This window comes from Ambystoma mexicanum, chromosome 1p, assembly GCF_040938575.1.
Source record: "Ambystoma mexicanum isolate Mex_15411 chromosome 1p, UKY_AmexF1_1, whole genome shotgun sequence".
NCBI lineage: Eukaryota > Metazoa > Chordata > Amphibia > Caudata > Ambystomatidae > Ambystoma > Ambystoma mexicanum.
This window is the reverse complement of record NC_090921.1, coordinates 1093596415-1093620074: the sequence shown is the minus strand read 5'-3', so window position 1 is coordinate 1093620074 and position 23660 is coordinate 1093596415. Positions and strand designations below refer to the sequence as shown.

Below are 23660 nucleotides of genomic sequence, written 5' to 3'. Positions count from 1 at the left end.
TTTTCAAAATTCGGGTTAACAAGAGCATTGTATTTGGCGTATATGGAGTGTATGCCGATAGCTCAAAGGACTCTGTCCCACAGTCACTGGGCCTCATTACGACCCGGGAGGTAAGTACCGGTCATTACAGTACGCGGGCACGAGCTTTGCGCCATGCCGGTAATGACCCCACCGCCATGCCGTAAAAGGGCAAAAAATCCCCCTTTCCGGCATCGTACGTAGTGCAAATAGCTCCTCCGGCATCCAAGCCATCGGCATTAGCGGTGACCACTAATAGCGGTCACCTCTAATAGCGGTAACCGCTATTAGCGGTCACCGCTAATAATTGGAACCAGAAGTAGCGTCATCGCACAGGAATGGGAACGAGCACGGCGGCCATCTTTATAAACACAATCCATTGCCATCCACCACAACCAGGAGCCATCTGACCCCCAGAACTCTGCCACACCTCCAACACTACCTGCTGCATCTCACCATGCCGAAAGCTGTTAAAAAAAACCACAGATCGCCTGCGCAAGGAGTGCTTCTCCCGAGAGGAGTTGACCATGCTGGCGGAAACGCTGCAGGAACATGCCAATGTTGTGTTTTCCTCTGACATGTCCTGCCCTGCAGCGCAAAAACAGATATGGGCGGAGGTCGGCCAGAGAGAAAGTGCCGTTGGCACCACACCCCGGACTCCCAAAGATTGCCGTAAGCGATGGGACGTTCTGCGTTTACGCGTGCGGAGCATCCTCTCCACCAACCGCAACCTGGGGATGGCGACAGGCGAAGGTGCGGAGTCCCCCATCAAGTTGCAACCATGGGAGGAGATATGCGCCAGCACCATAGGGACGGAGACAATTGAGGGAGTGGGGGACATGGAGCGAGGAGCCCCGTCATCAGCCGATGCAGGTAGGTGTCCCAAATGAAACAATGCTAACACCACCACGATGATGTCCACCTGAACTGACAGTGCAATGATGTAGAGCAGGGTCCACCAGACACATATGTACAAGACTGCCTACAGGCAGTGCACAGCATCATCTTGTCCACATGCATAATGCACCCCATATGTGTTTCAACCCAGACGCCTCCATGCATCACCCACCCAAAAGCCAAGCAACCCTTATGTCACCCCCCCAATGTCAATCATCTGCCATTCCATATGAATGCAGCCACCCCAATGCATTCCCGATGCCTGTAGACCCATCACTAACCCTCTCCCTCTATTGGTCCCCCACAGGCACGCATTAAGACAGCGGTGACGAGGACACCAGGGAGGAAGATGCCACACCACAAAAGAAGGCCAGGGGCGAGGAGGGAGAACACCGCCCCTCGACTTCAAGGTGTCGAGGCCAACCTGCACCACCGCGGAAGGCCAAGAAAACCCCAGAGGCCACAGCACCAATGTGCACTACTGCCCCCACAACAGCACCCACACCAGCCACCATCACCCAGGAGGCAGTGGCAGAACGCACAGCATCGGCTGCCAGCAGCACAGTGGGTGAGACAATGAGGCAGACGTTCAGCTGCATGGCGCAACACCCGCCACAGGCCCCCTGCACTCACCACAACTATCCCCATGCAGCTTGCAGAACAGCAGCATGCACGGGGTGTCACCTGGTGATTCATGGCCCACAAGTGTCAGCCCCACGCCAACTGTGCATGATGAACAAAGCATAGTGGAAACCCCTCACACATCCACCCCAGTTCCAACCAGCCAAGAGGGGATCAGGGCCATTCAGAGGCGCCAGGAGGAGCTCACAGGGCTGTTGACGCAGCATATAACGGAATGTGGCCGGGCAAGGGATGACATTAGGGAATGTGCTGCATCCCTGAAAACAGCAATCAAGACCACCTCGAAGGACATTTGCACCGAATTGGCAGCAGTGCGGCACATCCTCTCCGAAATGGTGGCAGCAATGCACCACAGTTGCCAGAACAACCTGGGACATCTTCGAATGCAAGTTCAACCAGGACCAGCCCTGTGCGTAGGTCTGCCCGGATGCTGCGCAGATCGGACAGGGGTGAACCTGGTGCTGGAGGAGGGGGAAGGCTGTAGGTGCAGTCAGGCATACTGGTGCCATGTGGACTAATGTTGCATGCTACTGCACACCATGTGTGGGGAAGTCAAGGGGGGACTCGGAGGGGGGAGAGGCTGTGCGGGGGAGTTGAGAGGAGAGGGGGAGAGGGTGTGTGGGGGAGTTGAGGGGGGAGAGGGTGTGTGGGGGAGTTGAGAGGGGTGGGCGAGAGGGTGTGTGGGGGAGTTGAAGGGGGAGGGGAGGAGGGGTGTGTGGGGTGGAGGGCTTGTGCACTTTGTTATATTTCTTTAATACACCTGTTGGGAAATCATAATTCACATGTGCGGACATTGCTTATTGTGTACGTGTGTTTTATTGGTGAACAGTCTACAGTGTCCATGTCCCTGACACACCCAGTGCTCTGAGTGCCACCTCCATGTCACACTCCCCGTCCGTGTGTGCTAGAAACATTGGTTGATCAGAGTCTGACGCATGGCACATCCCTCCAGTGCATCGCTGCTTCCCTGAAGTGCAGCCCCATCTCCACCCTCCTCATCCTCATCGTCAGGTGGCTGCAGTTCAGCATCAGTGGGCATAGGCACATTCCGTCTGATGCACATATTGTGTAGCATGACACATGCCATGACGATCTTGGCCACGTTCTCATGGCGGTACAGGAGTGCACCACCATACCTGCTGAGGCAGCGAAACCGTGCCTTCAAGAGGCCAAATGTCTGCTCAATCACCACACGGGTACGTGTATGCGCGCGATTGTAGTCCTCCTCGTGCCTGTTCTCTGGGTTCCGTACTGGGGTAAGGAGCCACCTCTTCAGGGGATAGCCTGCATCACCTGCATGTGGTCAACAATGAATATGTTTAAGTCATCACATCATATGGGACCTGTATCAATGACACCATGGCATTCATTTATTTCCTGATTGCAACCACATTTCCATGCATGATTAGATACACACGATGTGACTGCTATGTGTATATTCCACTTATGGACAGGTGTGCGTGCCATCGTCTAGTGGGCGCAGGGGGGTCCAGTTCCTTGTGAGTGCTCATGCACTGTGTTCGTCCACGCTGGTTGTTACCAGGATCTGGCTGATGTGCAGTCATTTGCATGCTTTCATCCTGTCACCGTTGATGGCAGCCTCATGATGATCTCACTATGCACAACAAATGGTGACATGCAGTTTTGTTGCACCTCTGTGTCAGTGTAGTGGTGTATTAATGTATTTGACCCTCATGTAACTCCTTTGTACGCAGTAATGGAGGACGGTCCTTTCTGTTGATGGCATTTGGTGCTGTGTATTGGCCATACTAATTGCTTGTAGCTGCATTGTGCTGCGGGGGATACGGTCTGATTGACTACAGTGCACATGTAGATGGCTATGGAATGGTTGTGGCACTGCATCATTCACATGGTAGGGCTGCATACATCATGCATTATGTGGTCAGGTGTCAGGTCCGCGCTGGCCTGCTTTGGGGTATGAGCATGTTCCATTCTCTCAGGCACTCGCAGCTAGGTGAAGTATGCATCTCTCCCCCCTCCCCCATCTCAGCCAGGTGAAGTATGCATCTCCCCCCCCATCTCAGCCAGGTGAAGTATGGATTCCACCCCCGCATCTCAGCCAGGTGAAGTATGCATCTCTCCCCAAGATCTCAGCCAGGTGAAGTATGCATCTCCCCCTCCCCCCCATCTCAGCCAGGTGAAGTATGCATCTCCCCCCCCCATCTCAGCCAGGTGAAGTATGCATCTCTCCCCCAATCACCTACCCACATCGCATTTCCATGAGCCTAACATGCAACTCACCGAGAAGCCAGGATCTCTGCTCTGCATGTCGCTCCATGTAGCGTTGATGGAGTGGTATAACTTACGGTTGCGGTACGCTACCTCCATGGCATGTGGGACCACCAATTCCACATGGGAGCAGTCGATGGCGCCAATGCAACCAGCAACCAGGGATGCCGGCCAGTGAATGGAAACCAACTTTGGTGTTTGAGATCTCCTGGGCAGTCCGTGGTAAGTAAATGTGGTTGCCTGTGTGCTTCAGGAGGGCATCAAGCACTTGGTTCAGCGTACGTGAGAATAATGGTTGTGATATGCCATGCATGTGCCCCACTGTGTGCTGGTAGGTGCCTGTGGCCAGGAAGTGGAGCAAAGACACTACCTTCAGTAGGGGTGGGATGGCAGTGCGTGTTTCAATCAGGCTGACAATGTCGTCATGTATCATGTCCACAATGGTGGTGATGGTGTCCCCGTCGAGACTGTACAGGGTGTGGATCTGCTCAGGGGTTAGGTTGTATGGACTGGATCTGATGCAAGGGATTGGGGGCTGCCTGCGTGGTACCACTGGCTGCACTGGTGGGGCATGCTGGGCCTGCCTAACCCTCATTCTCCTCCTGCGTCTCCTGCTGCCTGTTGTTGTTGTTGTAGCTAGAGTTCCACTGCAAACATGTCCTCCAGCCCCAGAATTGCTAGTAGTATGGGAATCATTTTGGTGTGTGACTGAGGTGTGGGAAGGGGTGGGGTGTGCTCCTTTTGTGCTGGCCCAGTCTATATTTCCTCCACCTGTGCTGATTGTGTGCACCTGTGGCAGTTGGGAACACTGCACATGGCCGTTTACGGGTGGTCCGCGATGCTGGTATTTGCTCCATGCCGGTAAGGTACTTTTCGGCCTTCAGTTGGCCGTTATTTGCATGGCTGCCTGACTTGTGATGTCCTCCTGTTTACGCCATACCGGTATTGACGACATGGTGGGTTGCGTGCACGCGCCCATGCCGCTATTAGAGGCACCGTTAATTACGGTGCCGCTAATAGCGGATTGGCGGGTCATGATCGTCCGGAGCGGTAAGCGATGCCGGTAATCCTTTACCGGCATCGTTGTTCCCTTACCGCCCGGGTCATAATGAGGCCCACTATCAGCAAAACAAGTAGATTGATGTTTTGGAGACCAGTGCTGCAGATATCTATCTCTATGCTGCTGCTGGAATGATTGTAACTTCCCGTAGATACGCAGCCCAGCTTAGTGAGTACTATTCAGGCAGCAAGTGTCAACATCGAAAATACACCACACGCCGCAGCCAGACAGCGAGACAGCACTCGCCCTCAGCACTCTCCCGAATGTGTGCATGCCAAATGCGCGCGTCACGCAGTATTTGTCGGCTTTCCGGTACACCAGGGAGGGACTGAGGTATCTGACCAATGGATTAAATGAATTTCGTGCTACAGCCATTCTGTAGCAAGTAAGCACGTAATGCGCAGTCTCCTTCAGCAACACAGAGACACAGCACTCGCCCTCAGCACGCAAAAACATTCCACCAGCATGTTTACTCTTCTGATAACCCATGCCTGTCCTAAATCTGTTGGTCATGAGCATTAATCCACCAGAACCATTTTTTACTTGGTGAACCTGTCCATCGCAAAGCTACAGGCAAATAATTGGCAATCACTTCACTGCCGTCAAAACCAACTACTGCTGCTGCTGCTACTGCTGCTGCTGCTACTGCTGCCGCTACTGCTACTGCTGCTACTCTCGCTGCTGCTGCCACTTCTGCTGCTGCTACTCTTGCTGCTGCTGCTGCTGCTACTCTTGCTGCTGCTGCTCCTGCTGCTGCTGCTACTACTACTAATAATGACAATAATAATATTGAAACAACCTCTGGTATTACCACTACTACTATTGTGCAGTTATAACTCACAGTAGTATTGCTACTACTGCTAGCCGTACTATTGCTACTTCAAATTGTATTAGTAATGCTAATATTACCTTTTTAAATCATTTTTTATTTAGCTCTTTAGTTTAAACTAGCAAACTTTTAGCTATTACATACAACATATTCCTTCTTATAAAAACACATTTCATCTTATAAACAATATAGAACACGTATATCCAAAAAACACTTTCTCAAATGTATACATATTAAAATGGATAAACAAAACCTATACACAAGCCAAAAACCTCAGACTATCCCCTTTTGGACAATTGTTACTCAGCCAGCCTTTCCTATTTCGGGTAATAAGTGCTTTAAAAAACCTATCATAGTTCAGGATAGACTCAAATATGTCCCACTAAAAATAATCTGCCACCAATCATCCGGTGACAAATGTTTATGATGCGCTATATATTTATCTAATCTAGTGCTTCTGATTTTGGGCACCATAGTACAGTCCACCAGCAGATGCCAAATTATCTCTGGAATTTCCAGGATTTTATAGAATCTACAGCATCTCTTGTGCATGGGCCGCGCAAGACTTCTCGTGTGGGCAGTAGATTAAAACGGATCTGCATAGAAATCCTCCTAAAAATTGTATCTGGATATTTCTGCAGATACCATGGAATATGATTTAATGGCTCTGTTTCATTTCTTAACTTTTTGTACGCCTTGTACGCCATACACCGGTCTAGGGTCTTAATCCTGTCTCACCCCCAGATTGTTTTCTTAATTTCTTGCGGGTTTGTAATTACACCTGCCTCCTCGCAGTCAACTTCCTTCAGGGTCTCCAAACATCCCTCTTTCCACAGTGAAGCAACATTTCCCGTTTTTGATGCTTCTGCCAGGATACAGAATACGGCAGAGTCACTCACCAACACGCATTTTCTATAGAAAGTAATTTGCTTCTAACTCATCATAACCTGCAAGGAGAGCAATCCCAACTCGTACCTGATTAGTTGGATCGGTATACTGGTTGGAAAGCCCAACACTTTTTCCCAAAAGATTCCTTCGAGCCTATTCCAATTTATGGCCTTCATTCACAGTTGCATGTCCGCTCTGTATGTAATTATAGGGACTGTGTTCAGTTTATAGAATTAGATTACTAGGAGTATTGTATATTTCTCAACCTTTTTCTATTATTAGTAACCCTTGTGAGGCCAATGACTCCATCCTAGGCCTCAAGGTGGCGGCCCAGACAACTTCACCCCTTCATTGGTAGAGTCGACACCCAAATACCAGTATAAATTTACCCTGGTCTTCGAGGCCTCTGCAATAGCCCATTTAAAGGAATCACTTTTGAGGCATTCACCATATTAGATTTTTGGATGTTTGGATGTTTACTTCTAAGTGATTAGACATTGTTTATCCATCAAGGGCTTTTAGCGACCGCTGTAGTCCGGTAGGGGTTTGATCTAAAACCACCAGATCGTCTGCACAATATAGACACTAGGCCTTATTACGAGTATGGAGGCAGCCATGGTGCTATTAGCGCCATGGCTGCCTCCATACCGGGCTCCAATACCGGGTTCCCGCAATGAGGAATTACCTGGTCATTCCGAAATTGGAGGACCCGGTAATTCCTCCTTGCAGGAACCCATCCCCATTCCCATTTGAGCCCCCATAGACCTACGAGAATGGGAACTAAAATCAGGCCACTTCGACAATAGCGGCATGGCTACCTCCAGGGTGGTAATGACCCAAGAGTGTGTGCATGAGAACCAGGGTGCTGCGGGGAAAGGGTGCATGCTTGTGGATTGCTGGGAGGATGAAAATACGTTCAGGGTGTGTGTCACAAAGCTTATAAGGGTGAGTGAGAGGTAAGGAAGGTGGAGGAGAGAGAGAATGTTAGGTAAGAAAGGGATTTGTTATATACAGTGAGTGATAGACTGTGCTTGAAAGCATGTGTGGTGAAGCGAGCCAGTGATTGTGGTGTAGAGAGAGAGAGTGGTATAGGGAGAGGTAGACAGAGGGGGGGGGATAGAGTGATCGAGCCAGAGGGAGTATGTTAAAGAGGGACAGGGGTATAGCAGAGAGGGACTGTAGTAGAGAGAGAGAGGGGTACAGAAGTATACAGAGAGGGAGAGAGTGAGGGAGTATGGTAGAGTGAAAGGATGTATGGTGTAGACAGAGAAGGAGTGTGGAAGAGAGAGAGGGAGCGTGGTAGAGGGAGAATGGGCGCAGTAGAAGGTGTGTGTGTGGCAGAGAGATAGTGTGGTAGTGAGAGGGAGTCTGGTAGAGAGGGGGAGTATATCAAGACAGGGTGTTGGTAGAGACATGGTGTGTGCTAGAGAGAGAGTTGTAGAGAGAGGGAATATATTAGAGATGGAGTGTGGAAAAGAGAGAGTGTGGTAGTGTGGTAGTAAGAGAGCAGGAGTTTTAATGAGAATGGCAGCAATGTAGAAATAGAGTGGGGGTGTAATAGAAAGAGAGGAGTGGGATAGTAAAAGATTGTGGTAGAGAGAAAGGAAGTGTGGTAGAAAGAGTGGTATAAAGGGGAATGTGGTAGATAGAGGGTTTGGTAGAGATAGGGATTGGTAGAGGGAGGTAGAGGGAGGTGTGGTAAAGAGAAGGGCAGTGGATGTGGTGGAGATGGTGGGGTAATGTGAAAGGGAAACCGTTGTAGAGACTGAGTGTGGTAAAGAGGGGAATGTAGTGTGAGAGGGAGTGTGGTATGATATGATAAGTAATTTATAATGTGCCTGTAAACAAGTGTTTCTAGGTGTTAGTGTAGAGAGAAAGTGATAGAGTGAGCAGGAGTGTGGTATATAGAGGTCTCATGTGATAGAGATGGGGAGTATGTTAGAGGTAAGGAGATGTAATGTCGTAGAGCGTGGCAGTGTGGTATGGCGAATCAGTGTGATAAAGGGAGAAAAGTAGTGTGTTAGAAAGAGGGAGTGTGGTAGAGCGAGAGGGCATATGGTAGGAGAGGAGTGCGGTAGAGGGGGAGAGTGGTAGAGAGAGAATGTGTGCAATAGAGAGAGGGGTCTGAGGGACAGGGAGAGGGAGTGTGATATGAAAAGGAGTATAGAAGAGACAGGGTTAGTGGTAGAGACATGGTGTGTGGTAGACAGGTAGTGCAGTGCAAAGGAAGTGTGATAGAGACAGAGAGAATGATAGAGAGATGTAGGGGGAGTGAATATGGAAGAGAGGGAGTGGAAATACTTAAACTTGTTTTTCCCGATTTCGAGGACTTCTACTGCTGCTCTTGCAGAGCTTTAAGGCTGCTCTGCCCCCTTAAGACTCCGGAGGAGGAGCCAGCTCGCAGCCTGACACACCGTTTATCAGCACCCACTTCCGCGTCAGCGGAGCGCAAGTGGTGTTGTCGGTGTTGCTGGTGGTGCCTGGAGAGCCGGGTACTGCCTCTTGAGGAATAAGTGAAGAAAGCCTCAATTACCATTGTGCACATTTGACTCGAGGAGCTGCACTACGTGGGCAATGGGGCGCCTGACGAGTGACTCAATGGATCTGGGGGCAGAACAGAGGATTAAAACTAGACTGCCGGTAAGGCAGCGCTTGGCTTCCTACCCAGCCCCCGCCTCCACCCTCTCACCAACTACGGTGCAAACAAGTAAAATAATTTTGCCCCTAAAACAGAGCCGCCTCCCCTTCATAAACAAAGCCCAGGACAAGGGGTGGACGTTAGTGTCAATGCGAGAGGCAGAGGCGATGTCACCTATCCACACAACAGAAAGTGGGAATTAGGTTTTAGCAGCCCCTACCCTACCTTTGACCCCTGGGCTTAACCTGGAAACAATCTATGGGCGGGCGACAACAGTCTCTCCTAGCAAGATCCCGTTTGATTCTAGCCAGCCTATCCAAATGGAGGAGGCAGGGGAACCAGCCCGCCCACCAAACCTGGCTTGGGAAAAGGAAGGTCCGTCTGATCTGAATCATCTAAGGACCCAGGGATCTGACAGCCCGCTAGCAGGGGTGCCCTGCCCATTGGCAATTTTAAGGCAACCCGAGTTTTCAAAAGAGCTCAATAGCCCCTCCCCTCTCCCCCCCGCACTCATCCTCAAGAAGACACCCCGGGAAACTTCCCGTATTAAGTAGATCTCCCGGGAAATCTCCCTCGTCATGAACAGTATGGAAGGATCAAGGACTCCACAAGAGCCCCCCATAAATTTGGGGGAAGAGGCAGGGGGAGGTCTCTGAAATTGGGTCCATGGAAACTGTAGGAAACTTAAGATTCTTCTCTTATACTTAATGACTTCAATGTACTTGAACCTAACCATCCAATCCTGACCCCTCCACAAACAAAAAATCAGATGGAAACGGAGACCCTAATCACAGGGAGAGGCCCCACTATTCGCGATTAACAGACCCAAGAGAAATTGATACCTTGGACGGGCAACAGGAATTGAGAGGAGTGGAAGAGAGTGATTTATTAAAAACTCCCTTAGCTAGAGATCCATCAAGGAACAGCACAATGGTGCAGGGGGATGCACCATTGCACCCATCAGAAGTCAACAATGACATGGGGGCCCTCCTGGAAATAATGATGGATGCTGGGAGACTGAACTCGGCAAGCACCACATGTTGTGCCCCCCCTCCCCCAGGGGCAGAAGGATACAGACCAGACCAATCTAAGCAACTCAAGGTTGCTGTCTAAATTGATCCGAGTTATATCAAACCTTACAGGGAAAATTGCAAGGGAAAAACTTTATAAAGGATAAACTAGCCGCACTTGACGATGAGGCTCTACTGGACACATCCGACCTGAGTCGAACGAGGCCGTGGGGAAAGGTCCTACAGAATCCTATTAATATTCAGACGGACCTACCAAGTGGGTTCCCCTCTCTGGAATTCAAAGATGAACAGAAGCTGGGGATCGATGAGATCTCCCTAGGGAACATAAGCGATTTGTGCAGCATGGGTAGAATGGATGACTTTGTCCATACCCAGAACGTGGTGATGGCAGCCCTGAACATCGCGATCGCCCTGTTTCTCAAATTATATGAAACTATCAACAAATCTCTGCAATCAGTTTATACACTAAACTTGAAAACAAAGGAGCAGCTCAATGAAATCGAAAGCTTTGTGAAAAGATTGGACATGAGACTGGAGAAGGAATCGGATCCAGCCCATCAATGGCAAAATCGCTTATGTGATCTAGCGTGACAAGAATCGAATGCTAAGCAACTTCTTATGGAGGCCATCCTGGAAGATCACAAGTGGATAAGGAAGACCAACCAGCAAAGACCCTCGGCCCAAGAAAATTATCACGGCCCCTCATCCAATCCAGACCCGAAAGGAAAGGGGAATAGTCAACTGGAAATCAAGAAAGTAACGCAGCAAGTCGGGGGCCCCTTAGTTCTGGAAAAGGGTCTCAGTACCCCCAGATCGACTAACACCAACTGCTTACTAATATCGGGTGGCGACGAGACAAAACTGAGAAATGAAATTAACCCACATGTCAAAAGAGCAGGCCACAAAAAAACATGCTTTAACACGTGGGACGGATTATGACTCAGACAACTAAACTGATCAGGATACAAACGCCTGCCTGAGCGTCCTCATCGAAATAATTGAAAATAACAAAGAGGAGGAAATGTGGGACAATATCAGTCTGTCTGACTAGCAAGCCTTAGATAACCAATGAAACCTGCATCCAGTGGTCAAAAAAGGAAGCTCAACTGTAGAAATAAATAAGCTGGAACGGAAGGAAAAAAGGGGTAAAGTGCTGAATCATCGCTCACAGCGCACTGGAGCAAAGAGAAACAAAGATAGGACCACGATTCCTGACAGACAACTGGAAGACTCAAGAAGACAGAGATCAAAAGCCTGTGTACAACTTCCAAGGGACCGAGAGGAAAAAAGGAATACTAAAAACCGAGATCCCCTAACACAATCAGAAGACAAAAGAAGTACATGACACAGGAACATACTTGCCAACATTCTGTGACCAAAAAGATGTAGGATTTTTCATGTTTGAAAAATAATAATTCCCATAACAATTACATCACAGGAAAATAAAAAAACAGACAAACAGCAGAACATGGAAAGATGAAATGTTAAAAATGTATAATTCTGAATGCTAACACCAAATTGACTGCAGATGCTGTGTCATGCTGTTACACTCTGCCACTTGCTTTCACTGCTCGTTCACCTAAGGGCTGTACTGGCAAGAGTGCAGGAGAGAGTGGCGTAGCTGACAGGTCAGTGGATTGGTCTGAGCCCAATCAAAGTAATCACCTACTAGCCCACTGTACAGACAGACTAATTGATGCGTTGCATGCTTTCAAGCAGTCTGCCTTAGATTCACATAAATTACTTGCCACTGTAAAAAGCAGTAGGATCTGTCACTGAAATCTGTAGGTGGTAGGGCTGCTTCAAAAGCAGTAGCCTACTGCCTGAATCTGTAGGGTTGGCAAGTATGCAGGAATACAAAAAGCCCAGATCTCTTAAGACAATTAGAAGCCAGACGAAGATCACGACAGAAGGCCCGTATAGAAACATCACGGAGGCCCATGATGAATGACAATATACGACATAGGAACACAAAAAATCAAAAGGATGATGACAATCGAAGAACCAGCCGAGAGGGGAAAAAACCAGCAGGTCAAACATACAAACTGAAATTGGAAAAGACCCTGCGAGACAAAAAGAGGATACTTCTGAACAGGAACAAGCTGATGTCTATCCTCAACGAGCTACCAGCCTCTCTAAAGATCTCAGCTGATGACATAGCAATTGTCAAATTCATTGATGAACAAAGGCCCGATGCGATCATAGTACATCTAAGATTGCTGAGAATTAAAGGCAGAGTGTGGTGAGCAAGGGAGGAGCTGGTGGACCTGGGTTTTAGGCTCACTGATCCAGAGACTACAGATGGAAGGCGAGAGGAAAATGACCCCCCACGGTCCAGAGAGGAGCGAGTGGAAAAAAAAAAGAAAATATAAGAGCCAAAACAGACCAAGCACCGGCAGAGAGAGCTTTCAAATCTAAGGCCCAGTATCAATCAATGTCCCTCAGAATTCAGAAGAGTCCGTTCGGGGTTAGAAAATAACAGTATAGGCCCTCTGAAACCGCTCGACGCTGTTATCAGAGCTAAGGTTCACTGTCGATAACTCGAGACTGAAGGCCAAAAAGTCAGGCCGGGGGGACAGGAACCAGAAGAAATATGAAAACAGCCCACGAACATCTAGCATTTGGATGGAAAAAAAGGCACAATAGATTACTGCAGAAGGAGATGGGAAAAGATATCTCCTGGCCTCGTGGAATACCCAGGGGTTTGGCCACCTCTATTTGGGAGAAAGTAACTTCCTGGGGAACTTTGAATCTGCCTGCAGGAATCTTGGATAAGAACAACCCCAGTGTGCGAGGGATATCAAGTATACATTAACCCTGCTCAGCAGACCCTGTGACCCTGTAACCCTGTGCTGGATGTGCTGGATGTCTGACCCTAGTTAAAGACGACTGTGACCTGCAGGTGCTGGAACATCTGACTCCCAACCCACTCATCCATGTGTGAAAATTAGTGAAAAATCGAGGACTACATGAGAGCAGACTTCTCCTCATTAGCATGTACTGGAGCACAAAGCACTCAGAAATGGAAAACTACCTAGGGGATATCATGGCGGCTATTGACAAATCAATGCTGGAGGATAAAAAACAATTTATCATAATTTGCGGTGACTTGAATATAAAGCTCCTGGATAAAAAGGGTCAGCTGAAAAGAAGTTCTTGTATAGAAATAAATGAAAAACGCTGGCTCAAAGAAATGGCTATCAGAGAAATGACAATGTTGAATGGCCAAACAAAAGGTGATCTCCCAGAGGCGGATACCTGGTCCTGCAATTCAGGTAGCACATGCTTAGACTACTGTTTCCTTGCTGGAAACACTCTAAAGTGGATTATCTCCTTCACAGTCAAGAAACAGAAAGCTAGTGATCATGCGCTTTTGGAAATAGAACTCCTCTGGAGGACCAAAGAGGCGAAACAACATACCAAACCCACAATGGAACTATCGTGTGGAAGGAATAGGTTAAAAATTAAAGCGCAGGCCATCCCCAAACTAATGGACCGTCTCGTCCACAATGTTAAAAATAATCAAGACGCAGTGGACTACAGATGGTTACTAAAGGAGTATGAAAAAAAAGAAAAATTGAAAGGAAACATACACACAATATAGATCTGGTGGAAAAAAGGAGGGAACACTGAGCTGAAATGCAATGACTGCGAAGAAGCACGATGACTGTGAAGAAGCACCCTCCCTAATAAAGAGGAATTGTCGAGGCAATGTAAACAGTCATATAAAAACTGGCTGATGTCCGCAACGGTCTGGAGTGCACAAGCAGATGCCAAGCTAATGCTGGCAGCAATAAGAACATCTAATGCAAGATCTCTTCGGGAGATTATAAATAAAGGAGAAGATTTCCAGGCTGCCCTAACTTCTAATCAAGTGCCAAAAGAGCAATGGGTGAAATTCTACTCGGCTCTCTTTCAGGAGAATGATGTAGTTGATCCAAAGCAAAGAGCAAGAAAACCATTCCAATGGCTCAATAAAATCTATAGGAAGGACTACTGTCAAGAATAAAAAACCTGAATTCCTCAAGAACGGCCGGCCCGGATGGCATCTCAAACTATATGCTTAAAGAAAACGGGGAATCTTGGGCGGATTTCATTCGGGCACTGTTCCATCAGATATTAAAAACCAGAACAATACCACAAACTTGGAAAGAGTACTTAATCGTACCAATCTTTAAGAAAGGGGATCGTACTAATCCCAGGAACTATAGGCCAATTGCCCTCTTGTACTCCATTGGAAAGTTGTTCTCCTCTATTCTCCTGAGAGATCTTAAAAGCTGGGCCATAAGGACAGGAATCCTGGATAAATGTCAAACGGAATTTATGAGTGGCGTTGGTACCTCCTTGAACTTATTCCTCCTAAATATGCTAAAGTTGCATGCATTGGAAACCAAAAGGAATATTTATTTAGGTTTCATCGACCTCGAACAGGCCTTTGATGGAATTATCAGAGAACTTCTCTGGGCCAAGTAAAAAAAATGGCAATGTCCGGAAGACCTTCTTGAAGCCATCCAGGAACACTACACAAATACTTCAATTCAAATCTTGGTCTCAAAGGGAGGTGATGTCACTGATAACATCCTGACCTCTAAGGGCATCAAGCAAGGATGCGCTCTGGCCCCCTTTTTGTTCGTCCTCTACATGGCTGATATGAAAGAGTCCCAGGAAAGAATCGGAGCCTTCCCACAATTGTTTCAGGATGTCGAGCTGTCCTGGATCTTATACGCAGACAATGTTGTATTTATGTACCAAACAGCTATAAGTCTCCAGAGACGAATTGCCGAATTCAAGATCTACCTCAACAACAACATGAAGATTAACATAAAAAAATCAATTATTTTTTTCATGCAGTCTGCCAGAGGTCATGGCTGTTTTGACCTGTGGCGCTGAGTCTTTGTTAAACCTCCTTTGGGAAATATGGCGAGTATACAAGGCCCTTTTTTGGCGAAAGATCCTTAGGCTCCCCAACTGCATACCAGTCTCGACAATAAGGCATGAACTTAGGTTGCAATCTCTGCTATCGACAGTACTGTGGAAGACCATGTGGTACACTGAGCTCCCAGTACATCTATCATAACAAAGTCAGTGGGGATGGAGAGTGCCACATGCTAATATAAAGCTATACTGATGAACTGGCATAGACTGTGAAGGCCCTAGAGCAGCTACCTACCACTGGCCAGGTTTCTACACCCAGCGAAGTGCCAATCACTGTCACCATATACAAGCTGGCATGGGGCAACACTGCAAATACTGCGCAGGTTGAAGTAGGGGACCATGCGTGTGACTGCTGACGAGTGGCTAGCGCCAGAAACACTTTATTGCAAAAGGAAAGTGCACGCCAGGAGTGCTGGGTGATTCATAAATTATCACCATGGTGGATCAGGCTGAGGATCAGCAACACCAAAATGACCTTTGTAAAGAAGTCATGCCTGTTTAACCTGCAACCTCAACAAGACAAGGGACCAAGGTAGACCAAATGGTTCGAAGACTTTGATGATTTCATCAGGGCCGCTGGGGAAGAGAAATCGCAGCTCCTGAAGGACATTTTCATGAACCTCGCTGGGAAGGAGATAAAAGGAATCATCAAGACGATACCGGCATCGGAGAGGACCACCTATGATGATCTTGTGGCAGTGGGCACTGAAGAAAAAGCTGGTGATACAACCTAATAGAGACTAGGAGAGATATGTATGCAACAAATCAACAATCCCCGCATGAGACCATGGATGAATTCATCACTCAACATTGGTAGAAGCTGGTCCACTGACAATTTTCAGACGTTTCCGATGGCGAGGCAGTTTGATTTCGCGTCATAGAGGGCTGTGTTTGTGAAGAAGCCACTAACAATTGACGAGGTCATAGAGATGGCGAGAGTCCATGAAAGATTCAGGCGACCGCCATGAAGACGGCCAATAAGCAAGGTGACAAAGAGTAGACTGTGGCAACATTCTCTGCAACCAGGGACCTAGAAAGAGGATCTGGTCACAACCCGATCATGCCGAGAGGTCCGCAGAGGGACGGGATCATGCAGGCGCGGACAGGTCCATGCCCTCAGAGACTATGTTATTGCTGTGGCTAGGCATTCCCACATTCTGGAATGTGCCCAGCCATCAGCCAATGATGTTAGAATTGTGGCAGGGGAGGCCACTTTCACACTGTCTCTAGAGAAGGAAGAGCATTCCCGACCGGACGACAACCACAAGCGATGCCAATGGGCTGGTGCTCACCCGCCAGATCAAACCAACATCAGCAGTAGAGACCACCACCATTCTACCCACAGCTGCATAGAAGAATGATAAGGGCCATGGACCAGGGTCAGGACTATGGATAGGCCCCAGGCGAAAAACAGCTGCCACAGGCGGGGTACTGTGCATAACAGATTGAATGCCCAGGAGACATATGCAATGAATACGGCCAATACTCACAGGAGCTATTATACCCTGAACATATTGCTGAGTTTTTCAATCTCATGCATGGCGAGCAAGAAGGAGATGACACCCCAAAGGTAATTGTCAAAATGAGTGAGGCGACACACTGCTTCCTGATAGACACAGGCGCCACCATAAACATAATGGGAGAGCAGGGATTCCTACAAACGGGGACAGGAGAGTTCTGACGCAGTCCAAGGTGTGCATTTTCCAGTGGGGGAACAAACACGCTACTGCCATCACTTGGAAATTTTCAGAGGACGCTGTTGCACAATGGAAAGACGACTGACACCACCATCCACGTGCTTAGGAGCCCCGTTACTGGGAAGTGCCTGCTCAGCTACCGAACAGCGAAGGCGCTGGGGTTGATAGAGGTCCACTATCTTGACAATGAAGTGGTCTGGTGTAGTGCAGACCCAGTTGGAAACCAAAGCATCGCCCACATGACTGGAGCGATGATGGGGAAGGAGGTCTTTAAACAAGTGTTTTGAGAGCTATTTCGAGGGCTGGGAAAGCTTAAGGACACTGTACTATGGCTACACATTGATGAGAATATCAGGCATGTCCCGCAGCACCCCAGGAGGGTAGGTTTTCACCTGCAGAAGGCAGTGACCCGGGAACTGCACCACTTGATAGACAATGATTTAATGGAGAGGGTGATAGGTCCCACACCGTGGATCTCACCCCTGATCATAATGCCAAAGGAAGGGAACATAATAAGACTATGTATCGATATGAGAGTGGCCAACACCGCGATAGGCACCCAGGACCTGAAATAGAGGATATGATTGTCTAACTAAATTGGGCCACCAGTTCTCCAAACTGGACCTCAACCAGGGGTATCGTCAGTTGGAGTTACACCCCGGGTCAAGGGTAATCATGACTTTCTCCACCCACAAAGGACTTTTGTTACAAACGCCTCCATTTTGGGATATCATCAGCTGCAGAAATCTTTCAGGAGGCGATCAGGCAGCTGCTTATTCCTGTAAGGTCGGCATTTAATTACTCTGATGACATGTTGATATACGGGACATCCCAGGAAGAGCACGATCAAGCCAGCCATCATGGCTGTTTGTGACATCCTGAGTAGAGCTGGGCTTACGCTGAACTATCAGAACTGCAACATCAAGCTATGATTCTATGACCACATATTCTCTAGCCAGGGAATGCAACCAGATCCGGGAAAGGTACGCACCATGAGCGAACTGCTGCCACCAACACAAGTAGCTGACGTTGGGTCATTTCTTGGGATAGCACTGTACTGTGCCAAATACCTCCCGAGATACACCATTACCACTGAACCACTGTAGAGACCATTGCGGAAGGAAGAGCCGTTCCACTGGTCACAGGAATGCCAGAGGGTGTTTGACACCATCAAGACGGAGCTGGCAAGTGCAATGCATCTGGCTTACTTTAACCCAGCCTGGCACACAGAGATTGTGGTTGATGCCAGCCACATGGGTTTAGGGGCCACCCTCACCCAACGTGAACAACCTGAGGCACCAGCAAGCTTTGTTGTGTCCTACACCAGCCATGCACTGTCTCAGACAGAGAGTGCGTACTCGCAGGCAGAGAAAGAAACTTTGGCAGCAAGGAAGAAGATGCTGCCCAGGATAGAGAGGTGGGGCATTTGCCTCCAAGAATACAACTATAATATCGTCCACAGGCCAGGAGGGTACGATTACCTATCACGGCACCCGAGTTTGAGGCAACAGTTAATGAGAGAAGGGGTTGCCGAGTATCTCTACTATGTTACTGAGCAGGCAATGCCACCGGTGCTGACGATGGGAGAACTGGCACAGGCATCACATGAAGACCCGGCCATCATCCTGGCCATGGAACTAACCAGCACCAACAAGTGGAAGGACTATAAGTTGCAGCTACCACGCAATAGGGGTGCCGACAAGCAGGAGATGGAACGGATGGCAAATGTTTGCACAGAGCTGGCCATGTCCGAAAATGGGATACTTCTAAGAGGATGTTGCCTAGTCATACCATCTTCCCTTCGAAGGAGCCTAGTGCAGCTGGCACATGAGGGACACCGAGGGGGGAGGCAACCAAGAAGATGCTCAGGCAGACTGTATGGTTCCCATTTATGGATAACATGGTGGAGGAGGCAGTAATGAAGTGTTTCCTGTATCAATGTACGGCCACTCCCACTACAAGTGACTGAGATTCCTGAGTGGGTGTGGTACATGGTCGCAATGGACTTCTATTGACCACTGGAGAAAGGAGACTATCAACTAGTTATAATGGATAAGTTCTCGAGATTTTCATTTGTAAAGACGGCTGCCTCCACAGCATTCACCCACGTAGCTGGTGTAATTGATGAGGTCTTCAGTGAATGTGGCATTCTTCACACTGTAAAAACAGACAAGGGGCCGCCATTCAACAGCCATGAGTTCCATAAATTCACAAAGCACCTAGGCTTCACACACCCAAAGATAACCCTGCTGTGGCCTCAGGCCAATGGCATGGAAGAGCGGTTCATGTTGTCCATAAAAAGAACAATACAGAAGGCTGTGGCTGAGGCGCTGCCGGTGCTACAGGCCATGTGCCGAATGCTGCAACACTATGGGAACACGCCTCACACCACAACGTGTGTTCCGTCCCATGACCTGATGAGAGCCTACAATGCAAAGACGAGGCTACCCCAGGCAGATGGAGCGAATCGGGCACAAGCAGGAGAGGTGGAAGTCATGGAGGCAGATCTAAGAGAGATGGATGCCAGAGGGAATAAACTAGACAATGAACGGACCGATTGGAAGAGAGGGCGAAGATGAAGGTTTTTGGTGAAGGAAATGAAGTCCTGGTGAAACAGAGGATCCAAAGAAAGACTGATTCAAGTTACGAAAGCACACCATTACGGGTGACAGAAGTGAAAGGGACAATGGTCACTTCCACCAACGGAAAGAAGGAAGTAACCACAAGCGCGTCGTTCTTCAAGCACCTTGTACCCGGTGGGGAGAGAGCATCGGACCAAGAACAAGCCAGGATGCAGGATACACAAAACACAACAGACGGCAAAGAAGGAGCCATTCAGCAGAAAGGGCTAGTCTCACCGGAAACTGAGAATGAGAGAGGCGACCGGCCGAGACAAACCACCAAGAGGCCCAGCAGACTCATTGAAGAAATGTGAGATGGACGTACAGAGATATGGGTGGGGGAGGTGTTGTGAGGAGAACCTTGTGTTTGTATGTGCCCTTTAAGGACACACCATTGAGGAGGAAGGGGAGGAGCCAGTGGGGAGGATGTCAGTTAATAAAAAAAGTGAAAGATATAACACCCCTCTGTGTCCTTTCTTCCACAAAGTCCATGTGGGGGTAACAACAGGTATATTTCTAGAGAAACAAAGTGCGAACTGCAATTATGCATCCAGGGTCATACATTTTTCATATGCCACAACGCTGAGATGTACCCCCCTTCTGCAATGTATGCACTTGACGAACAACCAAGAATTGCCGCCGGCCTCAACAAAATATTTACCATCTGCTGCAGCTACTTGTGTGTTGTCAAATCTTAATTGTAAGAACCATATCCTTTGACCTTCGGCAGCATCACAGCTTTAATAGCACAAAACCCCCTAAACTACTTATGTGCACAATCCCAGCACTGACCACTGGAAACCTAAGTGTAACATAGCCCTCAGCATGCCATCTCATTATACGAACACTCTGTAACTGAAGCTGAAACCATAGCCGCTACATGTCCGCAAGCACCTAAATCACTCATTGTTAGCTCATCTGCACGTAACCTCCCCTCTGAACAGCAAGCACTGTCCTTTTTCAATATTATCATAAGGCCATTAACTCATAACAGCATACTCAGAATACTGACCAGGCATTCTATTCAACACTCACACCTTCCCTTTATTTCTGCTCAACACGTCCAGAATTCAAATGTTCCATAGAAACTCACCCCCAGCCAATAAAACATCCATGTAAAGAAAATACTCAAAGAGATCATGCGCCAAGTTGAGTTTCATAGGTAAGTATTTTTAATGAAAATGCCCTTTTAGTGACACGTGTTTCAGCGGTTTACTTTTATCAAATCTTGGCTAATTACTTCATATGTTATTGTAAGAACTAACAGTTTTTTGTTGTTTTTGTGCATCCATTACATCACACACAACATATTTGTAAACAGTACCTTATAACGCATCAAATAAAACAATGTACAATTAGGTAAGTTGCATATAACCAAAACAACACATGTTGAAAATACCATGTGGCAAATGGAAAATGACAATGGAAAAATAAAAACGAAAAGAAAAAATTATAATAATAGATGGAAAATTGATTAAAGTAAATGCCAGAAATTCAGGGTTGGTATAGGGGAGGATTGTTGGGGTAAAAGAGAAGGAATAGAAGGAGATACCAGATGTGAGACACATTTTCTTTGCTGTTCACCTTATTATTTGTTGTCCTATAAGTGTCACGGTAACTAAAGTACATTGACTTCATAAGCGACTAATAAAATTAGACATAATGGGATAGACAGAGTAGCACATTGTGATTAGCTTATTTCAATAAATAACAGTATATCATCTTATTCACTTGATTTGTTAAAATTGCAAATAATTGTATCCAGTAGTCCACAGATTGTTAATTTGAATTATATGACATTCTATGCACTTATATAGTCGGATTCTTACCATCATTCTTCCGTACCCTTTTTTATATTCTGATTGAAGTAAATGGGTTAGATCCCTGCAAGCATAAATAGGTTGTATTGTAATTTCAGTGTTGTTACTTTACTTTTCTACAAGTCCTTTTTGTATTAGTAATGTTGTAAAACTACTTATTACTTCGTTATTTATCTGCATTGATGCAGCTGTCCTAAGGTTAGATCCTTATCCTCATCCTGTGTTGCATGCATAATGCCTATACAGAGTCCGTGATCTTTTATATATTCCTGCGCGATGTTCAGCGCACATTATCAGACAGCGCTTCTTACGTTGCTGCCGACAGATCTATTTGCAAATAGTTGTCTCGACTTTACGATTGTGCAAAGATATTATCCATGTGTTTAGTATCTAGAAGTTCCTTACCGATGTCCCGGTGTCTTGATCGTCCACGTTGGCTTTTTTCGTACCCGAAAGAGCCGGCACCATTACCTATTTGTTGATTTTCGTTGCCATGGTTACTGTGGTACCGTTATTCTGTTTTGTATTCCCATATTCATTGAGCGTCGCCATGTTTAGGGAACGCACCTTCCTTTGTGACTGCACGTAATGTGCCGTAGCCCTAAGTATCATCAATTCTAATATGAGGATACCTATTTTTACAAGTTTCTCGTAAAGTTAAGAAACGAGGTTGGCGATTTAATAATTCATACTCAAATATATTATATTAATTCATTTGTTTCTGATAAAATACCAACTCTTTTAGTTATTGAGTTCTACAATGTTTTACTTTTAATTCCTCATCTATACAGGTAAATGGTATGCATTAGTGGTAATCTGAGTTATTATATTAGAAACAATCAGAGTATTCCCCATTTCTAGGTGTATACTAATTTAACTGCTGTTACTGACATGTTCACTTATAAGCGGGTGAACTTCTGAAACAAATACGTAATTTCCTATATCTGCTCATGTTTGTGTCCCCATTTTTTGGGTGTATACTACCTTAACTGATGTTACTAACATATTCACTTGTAAGTGGGTGACCTTATGATATGCACACATGATTTTCTGTATCAGCTCGTGTTTGTGTCATTAGTGTGATTCACTTGTATCCTACTGCATCTAAGACTTCTCACAAAGAATCCCCGAAGAATCTCGGGTTCTTGCAACATTATAGACTGTATTACAAATATTATTTTCCACATTCAAGTGATGTGCCAAAGTGTATTCTCCTACATCACTACAATCCCCTACTATTGCATAATCAGGTATCTGTGCCAACACCTGTTCTCACATTATGGTGTCATGTTTTACTTAATCTTGACAGTGAATAATGTCAATTTATTTATTACTATATGGTACATTTCACCTCGAGTCATCAGAGCTCATATCGATGTACTTAAATTAAACTGCAATGCATACAATACAAGGTTTACATACAGATCCTATCCTAAATGATTTATATCAAATTGTATTTTAAAGAAAAGATACCATCTCATTATCAGAGTTAAGACCAGTCACAGTTGAATTCAGTTTACATATTAATTTTGCTTCCGCTTGTCTCAGAGTTTTTTCTGTGTCACCACCTCTTCTTCCAAACGTAATTTTTTGAAGTCCAATGAATCTCAAGTTTGACTTGTTATCCATTTGGTGTGCATCTTGCCAATGGTGTGCTATTGGGAACTTGGGATCTTGACTCCCTATTTTTGATAAGTGTTCTCTTATTCTGATTCGCAGCTCTTGTTTTGTACTTCCATGATAAAGTTTGTGACATTTACATATAATGCCATAAATTAAATACTGTGTCCTGCAGTTGATTGCTTCTCTAATCGTTAGTGTCTTACCATTGATGTCAGTAAACATGCTTGTCTTCTCATGTGCGTGTCTGCACATAGTGCATGTTCCGCAGTTTCCTAAATCCAGCGTTCTCCTGCTGTAATCATGTTTGTTGTACTGTATTAATTTCAATGGGTAATAGTGAAGGACTGAGTATATTCCTGAGTGTGTTTGCTCTTTTAAAGATGATTCTTGGTTTATCATCCACATATTCTCTGATGTTAGTATCGAGTCTCAAAAGAAACCAGTATTTTTTTAGAATCTTGGTAATTGTATAGTAATTACTACTATATCTAGTTCATTTTCGAATGCTCAATATTGGTTTGTTTCTTGTTTTCTTTCAAAGTCTGTTCTTCAGTCAGTTCATGTGTTTTTTTGTATGCTTTTTTTGAGAGATTTCTCTGTATATCCTCTTTGTTGGAAACGTGTCTTTAGTAATTCACACTCCTGTTCATATTTCTGTTGCTTCTGGCAGTTACGTCGTGCTCTTACGAACTAAACAATGGGAATGTTTTA

At 46.5% G+C, this 23660-nt stretch overlaps 1 protein-coding gene across 1 annotated transcript in view; it reads right to left on the bottom strand.

Annotated features, from left to right (window-relative positions):
- The window catches only part of LOC138448430 (NACHT, LRR and PYD domains-containing protein 12-like), a 434278-nt gene that overhangs the window by 177175 nt on the left and 233443 nt on the right, over window positions 1–23660 (bottom strand). The window lies entirely within an intron of this gene.